This window comes from Neomonachus schauinslandi, chromosome 4 (genome assembly GCF_002201575.2).
Source record: "Neomonachus schauinslandi chromosome 4, ASM220157v2, whole genome shotgun sequence".
Taxonomy (NCBI): Eukaryota; Metazoa; Chordata; class Mammalia; order Carnivora; family Phocidae; genus Neomonachus; species Neomonachus schauinslandi.
The window spans coordinates 74274507-74292264 of record NC_058406.1 but is presented as its reverse complement, the minus strand read 5'-3'; the positions used below and the strand labels follow the sequence as shown (position 1 = coordinate 74292264).

The 17758-nt window shown below is 40.7% G+C and overlaps 1 pseudogene; it reads right to left on the bottom strand.

Annotated features, from left to right (window-relative positions):
* Window positions 1–490: 490 nt before the first annotated feature.
* Window positions 491–1290, bottom strand: LOC110580639 (annotated as a pseudogene).
* Window positions 1291–17758: the final 16468 nt, after the last annotated feature.

Here is a 17758-nt window from a genome sequence, read left to right as displayed (position 1 = left end):
GTACCTTTTCACTCCGTTTACCCATTTTGCCTATCAGACACCCCTCACCTTCGGCAACCACAATCTGTTCTCTATATTTATGAGCTTGGATTTGTGTTTGTTTGGGGCATTTTATTAGATTCTACATCTAACTGAGATCATATAGTATTTGTCTTTTTCTGTCTGACTTATTTCATTTAGCATAATGTCCTCAAGTTCCATCCACAAATGGCAAGATTTCATTCTTTTTTACAGCTGAATAATATTCCATGATGTATATAGGCCACATTTTCTTTATCCCTTCATCCATCAATAAACACTTAGGTTGTCTCCATGTTTTGGCTATTGTAGACAATGCTTCAAAGCACAGTGGGGGTGCATTCCAACTGCATTCCAAAACAGCTAAATATGCAGGTCCAAAAAAGGAAAGTACTTTTCCAACTGCTACATTCACTCCGAAGCCCATTCATTTCTTTCAGCATCCCAAAGATCAGACACATGTTCTGCTCAGCTATAAAATAAAGTGGCAAACCCGTTGCAACACTGACACCATGGGACAGTTTCCTATAAAACCCAACTTCTGACGCTGGGCTCTAGCTGCACTTTCTCGCAGGTCATCATCCTCATCTGGAAGAGCAGTTGTCTAAGCGACCTCTAGATCCTGCTCATACTCTGTGCTGCCAAAGCTGGGTCCACAACAACCTCCAGTGGGGCAGGAGAAGGCGTGGCGACAAACTCCAAGTTAGCATCTCCAATTAGTTTTCTAGCAAGCCACAGGAAGGGCTCTTCAAAGTTGTAGTTACTTTTGGCAGAAATGTCATAGTACTGAAGGTTCTTCTTTCAGCAGAAGACAATAGATTTTGTCTTAATTTTCCTGTCCTTAATGTCCACTTTGTTGCCACACAGCACAGTGGGGTTGTTCTCACATACTTGAGCCAGATCTCTATGCCGGTGATGCACATTCTTGTAAGTAACCCTTGATGGTACATCAAACGTTGTAATGGCACACTGGGCCGGGATGTGATAGCCATCTCTCAGCCCACCAAATTTCTCCTGACCAGCCGTTTCCCATACATTGAACTTAATAGGTCCTCTGTTGGTATGGAACACAAGGGGATGGACCTCAAAACCCAAGGTAGCTATGTACTTCTCACGTTCACCAGTCAGATGACATTTCACAAATGTAGTTTTTCCAGTACCACCATTACTAACCAATACAAGTTTGAACTGGACTTGGGGTTCTCCTTGGGAAGTCACTGTGCTGTTGCTTCCAGAAGTGTCTCTGGCCCATCTGATGGAACAATATTTCATTCTCTTTGATGAAACTGTAAATGGGATTTTCTTAATTTGTCTTTCTGATAGTTCATTATTAGTGGGTAGAAATGCAACAGATTTCTATACATTGGTTTTGTATCCTGCAACTTTACCAAATTCATTTATTAGTTTTCACAGTTTTTGGGTGGAGTCTTCAGGGTTTTCTAAATATAGTATCATGTCATCTGCAAATAGTGACAGTTTTACTTCCTCCTTTCCAGTTGGGATGCCTTTTATTTCTTTTTCTTGCCTAACTGCTCTGGCTAGGACTTCCAATACTATATTAAATGAAAGTGGTAAAATCGGGCATCTTGGTCTTGTTTCTAATCTTCAAGGAAAAGCTTTCAGCTTTTCCTCATTGAGTATAATATTAGCTGTGGGCTTGTTGTATATGGCCTTTATTATGTTAAGGGATATTTCCTCAATACCCACTTTGTTGAGAGTTTTTATCATAAACGGATGTTCATCAAATGCCTTTTCTGCATCTATTGAAATGGTTATATGATTCTTCTTACCTTACCTTCATTTTGTTAATGTTGTGTATCACATTGATTGATTTGTAGATCTTGAACCATTTTTGAATCCCTAGAATATATCCTACTTTATCATGGCATTTGATCCTTTTAAGGTATTGTTGAATTTGGTTTGCTAATATTTTATTGAGGATTATCTGTATATATGTTCATCAGGGATATTGGCCTACAATTTTCTTCCCTTGTGGTATGTTTGTCTGGTTTTGGTATTAGGATAATGCTGGTCTCATAAAATGAGCTTGGAATTGTTCCTTCCTCTTCTATTTTTTTAAGGAGTTTGAGAAGATTGGTATTAATTTATCTTTGAATGTTTAGTAAAATTCACTAGTAAAGCTGTCTGGTCTTGGACTTTTGTTTGTAGGGAGTTCTTAAATTACTGATTCAATCTCCTTACTATTAATTGACCTGTTCAGATTTTCTGTTTCTTCATGATTCAGACTTGGAAGGTTATGTTTCTAGGAATTTATCCATTTCTTCTAGGTTGTCCAATTTGTTGGCATACAGTTTTTCATAATAGCTTCTTATGATCCTTTGTATTTCTGTGGTATGAGTTGTAGCATTTTCTCTTTCATTTCCGATCTTATTTCCTCTCTTTTCTTGGTGAGTCTAGCTAAAGTTTTGTCAATTTTGTTTATCTTTTCAAAGAACCAGCTCTTAGGTTCATTGACATTTTCTATTATCTTCTTAGTCTCTATTTCATTTATTTCTGCTCTGATCTTTATTATTTCCTTCTTTCTACTAACTTTGGGCTTCATTTGCTCTTTAATCTCCAAGAATAGTTATCATATAGGTTATCACATGGAGCTTTCCCCAAACTTATATAACCACAAAGCCCTTTTTGGTATAGAGTCCTTCAGAAGGATAGTGCCCCAACAACAAACTTTGTATGTTCTTTTACCAGTGTTTCTCAGATTTTCATGTATGTATGAATCACCTGGGGATGGTTGGTTGCAGATTCTGATTCATTAGATATGGGATGGAGGTCTGAGATTCTGCCTTTTTTACAAGCTTCCTAGAGCTGCCAGTGCTACTGGTCCTCAAACACACTTTCTAAGCAAGCTTCTAAGTCAAAATCTTTATTTCCACCAGCGTTTCTCTTCCTACGTTTCCTATTTTGGTTAATGGTGTCACTACCTGCACCGTTACTCAACTAGAAACTTGGACATCAAATTCCCTTCCCTTCACACCTCCTTCTAACCTCAGCTCAAATCCAACTTATTGCCAAGTTCTATTTGTCTCTTGAATCTAGTCCACCATCTCCATCTCCATTATCTTTGTTCAGGACTTTAGTATCTTTCCATGGACTATGGGTAGCCTCTTAACACTTCTTCCTGTCTTTGATCTTTTCTGTCCAAACTGTTGCCAGACACAGACTTCACTTTAAAATTGACACTGGTGTCCCACTGCCCACCAAATAAAACCCCAACTGCTCAGCATTGAGACATTCCAGGTCCTGCAAAATCTGATCTCAGGAAATTTTGGAGCTTTACTCCCACTACCAATTCATGACACAACAAGTGCTGTGATCACATTAGGTCACTCACCCTCCCCAGAACACACCATGCATGTTCCCATCTCTGGACCTTTGTTCAAGCTCTTCACAAGCCAGTATTGTCTTTCTCCTACCTTCTCCACCTAGAGGAATACTCTCATTCTTCCTAGTCTAAATATAATCTCCTTTGCTAAATGTTCCCCAATTATAATTAATTTTTACTTCCTTTACATTCTCAAAGATTTTTTTAATGATTTTGCTTATAGTTTCTTTAATGTTGCCCTATAACCATTTATACATGTGTTTTTCTGGCTAGCTCCTTAAGGGCAGTGATCATGTGTGGCACATAATAGATGTTTATTTATTCCTTTATTCATTTTTTAAAAAATGCCATATATATGTGATAAACGAGTAACTAAGCAAATGAGCATATTTGATGGAAGAGAGTCAAATTGCTATGAATTCTTTTCAAAGTAAGGTTGACTCTTAAATAATGTGGGGGTTAAGGGGTGCCAATACCCTACACAGTCAAAAATCCATGTATAACTTTTGACTCCCCCAAAACTTAACTACGAATAGCATACTGTTGAAGTCTTAACCAATGACATCATCCAACTAACACGTTTTTTACATTATATGTATTATATGTGGTATTCTTAAAATAAGTTAGAAAAAAGAAAATATTGTTAAGAAAATCATAAGGAAGAGAAAATACATTTACAGTAATGTACTGTATTTATAAAAAAAGAATACACACACAGTTCAAATCCATGTTATCCAAGGGTTACCTATATAGGCAAAAGACCACCTGAATAAAATGCAGATTACTAGAAGAAATCCCAGACCTACTGAACCAGAATTTGGAGGCGACAGGACCATAGTACCTAAATTTTAGCAAGAAATCTAAGTGATTTTTATTCAGGCTAACGTGTGAGAACCACTGCCGCCTATAATTTAAAAGTAAACCGTTCATTGGTACCAACTTGTGCTCCTAAGGATTTAAAAATATTTGAGATAAAAATTCTCCTGTCACGGTGCCTGGATGGCTCAGTTGGTTGAGCATCAGACTCTTGGTTTCAGCCTAAGGCTCCACGCTCAGCAAGGAGTCTGCTTGAGATTCTCCATCTCCCTCTCCCTCTGCCCCGCCCCCTGCCCAGTGAAATAAATAAGTCTTAAAAAACAATTCTCCTGGTCAAAGTTGAAAACTCTGTAAAGCAATGAAAAAAGTTAAGATCGTATATTTAGCATCAATAAAGAACAAAGTAATACGAAGATTTGGTAAGTCTTTTGAACAAAAAACTTGCTATTGAGCTCATGATAGTTCTTTTTAACATTTTCTGGCCAATGACAATTTAAAGCATGTACATGCTAATTATTTCAGTAAAGCTAGGCTATTCCAGTTGCCACATTTTTCTGAGACACAGAATTGTTTTTAAGTTCTCTCTTTCTTCTCTGCAGTATTTAAAAGCAACTGATTCCTAAATCACAATTGAGATCACCTACTCTTTGTTACTGGGGATCCACACAAAACTGAAGGCCACCTTTATGAATATAAGAGCTAAATGAAAGCTAAATTTGTCACATTCTTTACCATGCTGCACACTTTCAGAGTTTCATGTAAAAAAAAAAAAATCCACATAATTAGTTTAGCTTTACCAGGAAAAAAAATTTTTTTTGAATGACAAGGTCAGGCTCCTGACCTTTTAGTAAATTAGAGAAGATTGCCATAAATTGCACAATATAATGAAACACCAATTTGCATATTTGCTGCTATATTAAAAGGGATCAGTTTTAGCTCACAAAGCAGAACAAACAAAAACATGCATTTTAATAACTCAAATTACTCCCAGGAAGTGACCCTCAGCAGAAAGCCTGATTATCACTACTTAATTAGAAGCCTTGGAAATCTAAATCCTCCTTTAAATCCTATTCTGGGTACAGTGAAAGATGAAGCCATGAGTTTTGTCTAAGATTCAATATTTACTCTTTACTAATATGTTTGCCAGAGAGACTTCCCAAGCATTATAAAGACACGCGAGAAAAAATTTAATATTCAAAGAAAGAGTGCACAAAACCTGTGTTGGCTTGCAGGTGCAAAGCAATTAACAAGCTGGCATTTACAGTACTTTTAATTAATTAATTAAAAATGCAAAGCTGGCTTTCATTTCTTTAAATGTTTGAACACTTTATCCATCAATAATAAAGCGCTACATACTACTAGGCGACAACAGCTGGTAAATGAAAAAAGTTAGTCCAGTGTTAAAGTACGTGAAGAGAGATTTGGCATTTGCTAGAGCATCTTCTTCTCTTCCTTTCCCCCAGCCTGCCCCCTCTCAGGACATTATGAAACTTAGTGTCAAATGAGAGGGGGAACGGCCTTTGGCTACTCTGAGTCATAAACTGACAGTGACACTATTTGATGTGACATGGTAACCTTGAATGGGAACGCAAACAACAAAGCGTATTACAGTTATGCTCCCCATTAAGGACCTGCCGCGCCGTTTCCTTCGGGGAGCGGAGTTGTTTGGAATTGAGGCTACGCACCTCGGTCTTATTTATAAAGGTTAAAAACATAATTAACAGAGGGAATTTCAATAATTTGCAAAAGAAGTGGGTAATGGCTTCTAAAGCAATGCTGCTGTGACTAATTTTACAGCTGGACGCTGCTTGAACAACGACTTTACTGGTCCCCGTGAACACATTTTTGGTCAGTACATATTTAAAAACAACACCATTAATGTACTTTAATTAAAACATAAATACTACAGGGCTACCTCGGTAGGCATTCACTCAGCTGGAACTAACTGTATTTGCTTAATCTACAATTTTAGATGTATTAGCAAAAATAAATGTTGGTGAATGTAAGAGCCTGATTACATATCTTGGGTAAATTGGTGATAATGAGTCAAGAGACTTTGTGTTCATTCACATATATTAGAATAAGAATCATTATGAAATTAAAGCTAAGATTAATCCTGCTAATGACACCACAGAGCATCTGGGAATAAGATAACCCAGATGTCAGATTCACTGTGCTACTGTACAGCTATTTGATAGAGTAACCCTTGAAGTGTTCTTCTAAGGCAGATAGCTGCTACCCTCCCCCCAGTCCCAGCACTTGAAATGCAAATGAGTGACAAGATAGTCTAATAATGAGAGCAGATTCTAGCAGTAAAGAAAATGAATAAATTAAAAAAAAAAAACCCCGCTGCACCACTGATAAGAACAAGCAGCAGGCCCCCTGATGTCCTCAATTAGGGTGGATGACATCTGCTGAGCATTTCTCTCTAATAAAGCCCTCACTCGGTATTCCAAAGCACACGATTCTAACACTGTTAACATTTTAATGTCCTGGGCGTGCATGGTAACATTAATTACAAGATGATTTGGATGACTTCTGAATCTCTTTTATGTCTTCCGCAGAAGAGAACACAGCGTTGCGGCTTTGATATCGTAAATAAAATGGGGACGCCTGCCAAGCATGAAAGGTATCCTGAAGTCACTTGCGTCTGCTGTGTTGTCCTGAACCTCTGTAGCCAGGCAAAGAGAATCCTCTGGGCATTTACAGAGGGTCAGTAGCTATGCATTTTAGGGGGAGGCTATGTGGCTCTCAAGGATTTTTTTCCCTCTATGCTAAAGGTGAACATTTTTGTTGCTGTTTTTAATTCCTAATGAGCTTAAAGTCCAATTAATATTTTTCTAAGCACAGTTTGCCTTCCTAATAGCTATTTTCATGAGCTTTGGCAAATGTCACCAGGGCTTTCTTACTTGCTGGCTGGAAGATGGGGGCAGTTTTGCCCCTTATTCAACAGACTAACACAAAGCCCTGGCACTACAGGGGACCCCTGGTGGAGAGGGAGGTAGGGGGGCACAAGAGAAATTTGTTGGTTCTCCTTCTACATAACTGGCACTGTCTCACCATCACCTCTAGGAAAATGCTATTATTATCTCTATTATATGGGGAGGAAACTGGCGCACAGAGAGATCATGTAATTTGTTTGCAAGTTATTAAACATGAACTAAGGAGCAGAACCAGGATTTGAACCTGTGTCTGACTGAACTCAAAGTCCATGATCCCACTGTCCCTCTTCATTATGCCCATGGCAGTCACTACGGCTGTTCCCAGATGCCCCGGGTCTCATCCTTTGGGGCTTAGGATGAGGTTAGGTTTCCTTCTCCTCCTTTCATAGCTGTGTAGACTTCTTTGACTGATGATATGCAAACAGAAGCTTCAAAAATCACTGTGTGGTTCACCCAGTCCCCTCTTCCCTCATGAATGTCTCTCAGCCTGATCTGAGGATGACTTGGAGCAGAGCCCACAGCCAACCTATAACGGACGTGAAGAATGAGTGAGAAATAAATGTTATTTAAGCCCCTGAGACTGTGAAAGTATTGGTTACTGCAGCATAACCTAGCCTATCCTGACAAATATGATACTAAACATGTACAAATCTATAAAACCCCCAAGTGACCTCAGGAATGGATGAAGAAGGATGGAAAAAATAAAAGTGAGGGGAGATGTGACTGAAAAGGTGGCCCAGGAACTGTAAGACCTGGCAGGAAAAGACTGCAATGTCTTGTCATTAATCCTGATTGGTGCCTCTTATATGTGCGAATGGCTCCCCCTAGAGTTTTGTAGTGCCCAACCTGGACCATCGTGAGCAGGGGCCCTGCCATTTCTAGCCCTGCTACTTTGAGAACATGGCTCCCCAGTCTTTTTACAGATTAAGCCAGATTTGCAGGGTGTGCTGGGTATAGAATTCATAGTCAGTCAACGAACACATGCCCAGCCCAAAAAAGGAGCTTTCTCACTCAAAACATCAGGAACAATTCATCAGCACATTAGGGCACTTGTCAATGGATCAAAATTAACCTTGATGCCACATTACGGTCACCAGATACATATAATAAAATAATGTTATACAGTCACAGACATGTGTATCCAAATGTGAAGGGAAGAGGAGAAAAGACCCTTTTGGCTTTTCATAATTAACTCACTGTGGTACTGATTTACTGCCACAACAGAAGGGTTGTCTGAGGGGAAATGAGACACAAAGATGAGACAATACCTGTGAGAATCCAGCCTCTTTTCTCTCTTGTATCTCTTTCCTACCTCTGTTTGGACCACTCCCGTGAAATATCCTAATTCTCTCTGCCAACTTAACCCTACTCAAAAGGCCTGCAATTTGCTGAAATGACAAATGACCAGTAGGTTCAAAGTCCCCAGCCACCCATCAAAAGTTCTCCAGGGTATCACCCAAGGTTCCAGAGCTAGTGAACTGTGTAGCGCACTTAGAGAACTTAAGGATGTAGTAGAACTTTCTGGAACAGAGGCAGAATTGATCTCAAGCAGACAAACCACACACAGCTACAGGTCCCCTCCCTCACCATCCCAGTGGCACCATTCCAATGGCTGCATTCCTCTGCGGAACATTAGAGACGATTCTCGATGAGTGAGCCCTGCACCTCTCTCATATCTCGGAACACACTCTCCTGTTGTAATAACATCACACGTCCCCTCCTCCACTGGACTGCTGGGCCCCGGGGGTAGAGGTGGGGTGGTTTCCCCAGCCCCCAGCAGGATGCCTGCCACACAGAGGCACTCGGTACCTACTTACTGAATATTGACAGTGGGAGGCAGATTTAAGACACTGTGCCATCTTGGAAGATAAAGAACACCCTATATTTTCTTATGGGGTGCTTAAGGACTGGCTCAGCTATTGCTTCTGATAGACATATAGTACTTTTTATCTCCCTTTCCTAAGGCTTTGGCATCACCTTTATACCTTCCCAGATACTTTTTTAGTTTTTTAATAAGGTGTCCTTAGATGAGCTTCATCCAATTAGCATTATTTTGTGCCCGACTGTGACAAGATAACTGGAAAATCAATGAAAACAAAGGCTGAACGGCCTGAGTTCTCATGACTGAGTGGGCTCCTAGGTGTCTTTTACACAGAATAATTTATGGAAGCATCCTTTAAGTACAGGCATTTCCATCTGTTTCACCTTCACTCTTGAGGGAAAATGAAATCGGAAGATATTTAGTCTGTTTCTAAACTAATATTTTTAACCTCTTCTCCTCAGCATTTGGAACTCTCGGTACCATATCTTTGAACAATATCTCAGGGGTAGGAGATGAAAAACAACAATCCATGTCTTGTCGGCTTGGTGCCAGGCAGCGTGCTAGTGATTTCAAGGTTCAATGAACTTAGTCTGGTTGGGGAGAAGACATAAGAGGCATTTCAAAAATAAATGCTAAATAGAGGTACAATCAGTCCCTGGGTGAAAAAAAAAACAACAACAGAAGGACAGAGTTGAGGGGACATTTCCACTCAGCCACAAGGAGGACGGAGAAGGAAAGACCAGGCAGATGATAAAGGGAAAAGAAGAACAAGAGAGAAGAAAGGGAGTCTAGGTGACACGGGACACATGGAGCTGTGGTAGCAGAGGATGTGGTGTGAGGTAAGGCATGAAGGCAGGGGGCTCCCTGTCAGAGGGATCCTGCATGTCATGCTGAAGACTTTGACTTTGCTGATAATGGGGAGCACTTAAAAGTTTGGAAGGAGGTGGTGACATAACTCAACCCACATTTTAAAAGGATATTTTTTAAGGATATGGGGGAGTGGAAGCCATTGGAGGTATCATTAAGAAGATTTTGCAGAAACGCTAAATAAATCATTGAGGGTTGGGGTTTTTTTTGTTTTGTTTTTGTTTTTGTTTTTGTTTTTCTGATGAGAATAAGGACAAATTGATTGTCTGGATAATGATTTCATTCAATGGAATGAAAGGTAAGTGCTGAATTGGATCCAAATGGCTATAAAAATTAAATCTGAAAAGAGAATTTTAGTCCTTTAGCTTAAAAATGTTGTGAACACTGGGCTTCTCTTCTAGAACATGCTCAGTGTCAGTGGCAGATGGGGCCCCACAGTTGAGCAAGGTAGAGAGAAGTAAACAGAAAAACAGGATGCTGTATATTATGTGCTTTCATAGAGGTTTTTACTCGAAAGGTAGTTGAGGAAAAGGAAGGATTGGACTACTATGTAGGAAATAGGAGGAGTCAGATCGTTTCCTAACGGCAACCTGAGATGGGTTCTGAAGTATGGATAGGAGTTCATCACCCAGATAAAGGAAGAAGACAATCATTCTTAGTTTAAGGGGGAGGGGGAGAAAGACGCTATGGCAGAAGTGTCTAATTCAGAGAGAGGAAGCCTATCCTTCCTGACATCAATCCTGAGGTTTATGAAAAATCTCCACAAAATAAAAATCAGTATTTCCTTTAATTAGCTTTCATGAACCTCCCATCCATAAATTTCTTTACCTCTTTAAAAAGTCATTCCTATTTTCACCTCTCAGGATTATGAGCTCAATGCTTATCATTAACTGCTGCTCATTTGACTGAAATTTACTTCATTTCAGTTTCAAGGAATATGTCCACAAGTCTCGCTTTTTCAGGAATTGTTGTCGAGTTTATATCACTTCTATTGATACTCCTTATCCTTCAATATCAGGGAACCTTAATTTTTTTGGTCATATTTATTTATATCTGTATTTCTTTTCTGGTCCCAGATCCAGGTTCATCTGGACTAATATAGGATCACCCCACCCACTCTAGCCATCTGGAAACTCATCTTAATGAAATATGAATATCTAGCCACATATTGCCCCCATATCTCTGCCACTTCACCCCAGTGACTAGATATTACTCCTTGTTATAATGCCTATTGGTGTATCAGGACATTTTCAATTGTATGTTAGCTTTTCCATGTTCCTGAAATAACATATCATATACAGATTCGATCCAAGAATTCTAGAGAAAAAGGGCCCCAAGGACTATATTATATGTGGCATCATAAACTCAAACTTTTAATTATTTGACCTGCTCCCTAAAATTATTTCCCAGTGTTTCTCTAACTATTCTTGACAAGCACACTACACAGTAACTCTTATTTAACCACAGTTGGTTCTTTACTGTCTCTCTTCTTTCTTTCCTTGGGTAAGAGAGTTCCTTTAATAAAAGTGATTGTCTCAAAGGAAACTTAAATCCCACTGCCTCCCTCCAGTGCTGCACTTAATGCTGTATGTTTAACAACACCTTGGGGATTACACTTAAATCCTGGAAAATCTTTAAGCAGCAACACCCTGGCAACGGGAAACTCTCTGTCCCCTGAGATCTCAGGGACAGGGAAGAGCTAGAGAGGTGGGATGTCTGAGAGAAGGGGACGTCCAGAGGATGAGAAGCTACTTGCAGGATGGAGCAGAAACATGTGCAGGCTCCCCCTCCACACCCGACAGATGGACCAGGCACCAAGGGTCCTCCAAAGTTCTGGGGTTTTGGAATGAAATGAACAGATAAAGCCTCAGGAAGATCCAAGTGGTCTGCACGACCATCTACTTTCGTCCCTGCCTGCAATCAAGATCTGACTTATACCCTCCCAAAGAAGAAATTTTTGCCGATTTTAAAATATCCTCTCTTGGGATGCCTGGGTGGCTCAGTCGATTAAGCGTCTGCCTTCGGCTCGGGTCATTATCCCGGGGTCCTGGGATCGAGCCCCACATCGGGCTCCTTGCTTAGCGGGAAGCCTGCTTCTCCCTCTGCCTGTTCTGCCTGCCGCTCCCCCTGCTGTGCTCTCTCTCTCTCTCTGACAAATAAATAAATAAAATCTTTTAAAAAATAAGATATCCTCTCTCTAAATGAGATTCACCAGCACGTGTACACGCATGCACACACACGCGTGCATCATTGCTCAGTGCAGGATTTGATAAACTTCTCTTCAGCCTTCTTCATCGCCTCTAACCAAATTTTCCCTGGCTAAAGCTAAAAGCTACTTCAGTTTTGCTCTGCATTCATGGTAGAAGGAAATAGCTGGTCATTCTTTCGGGGAAAAAATTTGTACACAATACTTCTTTAGATAAAATGTATACCTTTTTTTAAAAAAATAAGCCCAGAAGCAACCCCAGAAAGCATCATTATAATTACCTCTTAGACTGAGCCTCACAAAATCGAGGTGCTTTCTTCATCCTTTAAACATCTGCTGGGCACTGACTCTGTACAAAAGCCATGCTAGGTGCGGTATTTTAGCATTGCCTGTTAAATGACCGGCTTTTATTAAGGCTTTAAAAACATCCTCGACCCTTATTGCCTCCTATTACAAATAGGTCACTGACTATTGGCAATGATTCTTTGGACTACCAACAAATATTTAAAAATAAATAAGTTAAAAATAAAAGTCTTTTTTCTTTTTTTTTTTAGTGATTACACTTTTCATAAAATCCTAGTGGGCACTATCTGCAATGCTTGATCATACCAAATAAGGAGAACTTTTGCAATGAAAGAAGAGAGTCATTTTCTTCCTTCTTCCAAGACAGAAAACCACCTGGTAGTTTGTGTATATTGACTCTGCTCTGGCAAGAAAGTTCAAGGACATAAACAGGGAATAAACCAAATAAGCATTTTGCCTTCAAAAATCCATTTCACGTTTTACCACCTGAAGTACCAAGGCTCAAGAAAAAGCAGTTTTAATGTGAAAGAACAAAAGAACAGATGTGCTGGAGTGTATGAGACTGAGTTCAGTCTAACCACAGTGGCACTGGCAGAATGCACCATCCCACTGCATGCCCCACGTTGCTAACTGAAAGCAGTAGCTCCTCACATCTCCTCACTATTTTGTGACACTGTAGCATTTTCCTGATTTCCTACTCCATGTCAGAGCTTAAGACTTCCTTCAAAGTTCCCTCTTGAAGTTAGGTCTAGCTAGGTCTCTGGCTTCTCTGTCAAATGCATAGAGAAACACTTTGTGTACTAATATTTAGCGTACTTAGGTGTTTAATAAATCTGAAAAGCTGTCCAACTGAAAAAAATCATTGAAAATTCTAGTTTTTGAGGCGCCTGGCTGGCTAAGTGGTTGAGCGGCTGGCTCTTGATTTGGGCTTGGGTCATGATCTCAGGGTCCTGGGATCGAGCCCTGCATCTGGCTCCACTCAGCACAGAGTCTGTTTGAGATTCTCTCTCTCCCTCTCCCTCTGCCCCTCCCCTGGCTCACACTTGCACTCTCTCTCTCTCTCTCTCAATAAATAAAATCTTTTTAAAAAATTATATTTCTACATTAAAGAAACTGATATAATGAGGGTTAATGTTGCAAAATGTTTGCTTTGGTTTTGGACAGTTTATAGTCATTCCCCCACTCTCTTTAAAGCCATGAACATGGAAATACTGGCCGGCCTTGCTACTAATCCAAGAGGTTTTGAACTGTCTGATCTCACAGATAGAACTTTGGTAGAATTTGGCTTCAGTTCCATCTTAAATTAATTATATCGCTGTTAGCTTTTTAATATATATTTGTTTTGTTTTGGAGGGAGAGCGAAGGGAGGAGGGGCAGAGAGAGAATCTTAGCAGGTACCATGCCCAGTGCAGAGCCCAACTGGGGGCTCACCTCGCAACCCTGAGATCATGACCTGAGCTGAAGAGTCAGACGCTTAACAGATTGAGCCACCCAGGTGCACCTAGCTTTTTAATTTTAGGTGAATAGTTAGTTTTCAGAAGAAACTGCATCCTTCTTGTAGAGGTTCTAGAGCCCATCCGTTCATCAGTGATGTCCACGCTGGTGCTGATTGCGAAACCCTTTCACTGTTCCACCACCCAGTCTCCAAAAGATTATAGAGCACCAAGCCTCTGTCTAATTGATGAGGGACACAAAGAAACACAACGATAAGTTGAGTATCTGTCCTCAGGTCGGTCACAGTCTAATACGAAACGCCCAAGAGACTGGGTGCCTTCCTAGAGTACGAATGTGTGCAATAACAAGGCCCACTGACTTGGTTTCCTCAAAAGAAACATCATCTTTCCATCTTTTTGATCCCAGTGTTTTCGATGACTAAGGCAATGAGTGTTTCCAGATGGGGGCCTATCACACTCATAAAGGTATTGTTAAATCCTAGGAATCAAAGGGCTAGAAAAAGATGCAAAAAAAGAAGGCTAATAAGTTCTCTGCTGCCTTTAGGATCTTCAATCCCTGTCCCATCTTATCCCAGCATTACCATTCTAGGTCATGTAATTTTTATTTTTATTTTTTTTAAAGATTTCATTTATTTATTTGAGAGAGAGAATGAGATAGAGAGAGAGCATGAGAGGGAGGAGGGTCAGAGGGAGAAGCAGACCCCCCGCTGAGCAGGGAGCCCGACGCAGGACTCGATCCCAGGACTCCAGGATCATGACCTGAGCTGAAGGCAGTCGCTTAACCAACTGAGCCACCCAGGCGCCCAAGGTCATGTAATTTTTAAAACCAAAAGCTACTCAGAACCAAATATAGAAATCTCTGGAGAATTATGAGGACCAGATAGCTCTGATCCTTGGCTTTCTTCGAATATCTGTTTTCATGATAACTTATCAGCACACTTCCCATTTCTTTGATATAGGGAAATATCAGGGTTCTTTTCCAATACCTGTTTTACAGATGAAAAAAATAAAATATAGGGCACTTAGATGGAATGAATGAAGACTTACCTTGCCAACACTAGCACCATTGTCTGGGCTATTTGGAGAAGACAGACAAGCACTTTTTTATACTTAGATGTTGCCTCAGAAGACAATTAGTACCGGTTGTTATATACTGCTAAACACCGTGGCCACAAAATATCTATTCCAACCCAATGGTTATTATATTCAACAGCACTGGCCCAGCTCCTCATGGATTCCTATATACTAATCTCAAGCAATAGGTAGCCTTGTTCATTTACCTTGGGGCACATTATACCAGAGTTTATCTTGGGGATCATGACAGACCAGGACACAGGATTGCTAAAGCTGAGCATGCTGCAGCTGAGTTTTGTTTTTCTCTTGTAAAGTTAGGCATCTAGTTAAATCTACTTCAGCATTTCCCAGGCTAGCCTTATTAGATGGAGTAAAACTGTGGGCCTTGATCACACATTTGTTTTGACATTAGAACAGATTCAAAACTCTATTCTGAGTTGAAATCAGGACCTTTCTAGAGATACTGTCTTGGCTCATCATAAAGCAGGGACAGAGCCCTCCATTCCAGGCCGCCTTTCTTCCTCGACTGCCACAAGCTGGCCTCTCTCAATTGTCCGTTAAGATAGACATAACATACCAGCTGTGCTGCAACTACTCTTCAAGGAGTACATCCTATCCAAAATCCCAGTCGAGAAGAATGATATTGGAAGGGGAGAGTCAATACGCTCCTCCAGGATCTCCGAGTTCCACTCCTGGGTTAATCCAGGTCACAGAGAGTGGGGTGCTGGGACGCATTGTTTCGACCTGCAGCAGCAAAAGGTTTTTCCTGAAATTGCAATTTGGCAGGGTATAACGGACTTATTTTCAGGGACTGGGTATAAGTAGTATGGATACCCTTGAAAGTAAAGATTTGAGAAATATTTATGTAATAAAATCTCCTGGTCTTGGTGACTGACTGGATGTGGGCTATGAAGAGAGAAAGGAAAATCAAATTTCTCACGTGGATTTGTAATGAATGATGATGCATTTAATATTAATGGATTGAGGTTCAAATGAGGACACTTAGAGTTGGAGGTGCATGTGAGCCATTTAAGGACTTGTGTCCAGCACACATTAGAATAAATGGGTCAGAAGTCAGAAAAGAGGTCAGTGCTAAAGCAGGAGGAGAAAATCTGCACATCAATGGTCTAACAGACCAGCATAGGAAGAGGATCCAAGAAGGCCATTTAAAAAAGAATTTTGATGGCACATAAACCATAGCATCGATATTCCCAAATATGAAATTGTTTAATGCCAACTGGCATGAAATTGATAACGTGCACATTAAACCTGGAAAAAAAGGAGAACCCAGCAATTTCATTGAGTGTAGGAATAAACAAAGATTCATGCATGACAGGTTAGTTCTCACCAAATATATTTTTGTTGACTTCTACCTCAATGGGAATATTTCAATGAGGAAGAAAAAAAGCCAGATTGTTTGATCAAAAGAAAACTATGGTTTCAAAGTGGACACCTGCTCTTCACAGAAAAGTATCCGCACAAATACATAACAAATTAATAGTAATTATCTCTTGGGCTCATGTGTTAAAAGAGACTTCCATTTTCTTGTACATTTCTGTAGTATTGGAAGTTTCCTAACAATCAAGCATTTTTAAGCAGAAAGAAAGCTTAAAGGAAAACCAAGTGGACGCTTCAGTATCTAATAAATTTGTATTCTATCTCCACTGTCTTCTTCCATTCTCAGTACCAATCAAAGGAAAGCTGCTTTCATTTTACCTATCTGTGTCTGCTGGACCAGGAGATGCCAAAGGACTCAGGTTTAAGGGGAAAACTGTGACCTCCAGTATAAGAATTAGAACACAGCCTGTCTTTTGGCGGGCCTGCTGCTTCTCTACAGGGGACTGATTACTCAACAGAAATGGAAAGCAGGCTCGTGGTGAATGCACTTTCTGTCACCTACAAGCAACCCTGGCCCCCAAAGCCTGCGAGCCAGGAAGGAAGGAAGCTTTCTGTCCCTTTCAGCACCCGCTTCCTCTCCACGCCAGGCTCTTCGGAGCTCAGTCTTTCATGCCACGCTCTATACTTATAGCTCCATGGAGACCATATCTGGGACTGAAAGGTCAGCCCACCTGGATTAAGAGGGCATCTGCCCCAGCCTTGCAAGGGCTGTTAGTTCCACATTTGCAGATAGAAACTTACCCCCTGTTGCTCACACTGATGAACCTAATGGTTTCCTGGCATGCCAAGGTTCACGGCCATCTGCTCTACTGGCAGCATGCCCACGTTGAAGGTGGTATGCTCTGTTCAGACAGGGCGGGCCATGTAGAGCCACCAGAGAGAGGACTGGAAAGCAGGCCTGGTGAATGCCGTCAGTGACACCTTATTTGCAAGAAGACTTCCCAGTAGCCAATAAAGCCACATGAAGAACACAGGACATGCTGCTTTAGGAGGCGGCGAATCTACCCACACTGCTGACATGGTATCACCGAGACTGCTTTTATTCTGTATTCCGTTTTCTAAGTGGTCATCGAATGTGGAATTGTGAGCTTAGAGGAGGTAAAACCTGGCTGGCCGGACTTCGGAGCTCAACTTTGTCACAAGACAAAGGTTGGAGCCCCATGTGCGGGGGAACCTTCCCTGAGGTATGTAGATGCAGTTTATTAAACCGTGCCCAGAGCTGGATCCTGGCCTCCAGGGAGGCACCATGGGTGGGAAATGGGCCTTTTATAGGCCTCTTAGATACGGCTGCCATATATATGTGTCACATGGGACCCACTTACACTAAAAACTTATTTATTGTTTATCAAAAATTCTAATTCAGCTGGTGGCCTGTGTTTTTATCTGCTAGCTCTAATAACCCTACTCTTAGATCAGGCTAAAAAGGCGGGTGGGGGCAAGGAAGCAAACTTAAAGAGACTTGGAACAAGCCTAGGACAGTTGGCAGAAATAATATCTCAGAATCAGAGCAGCTTA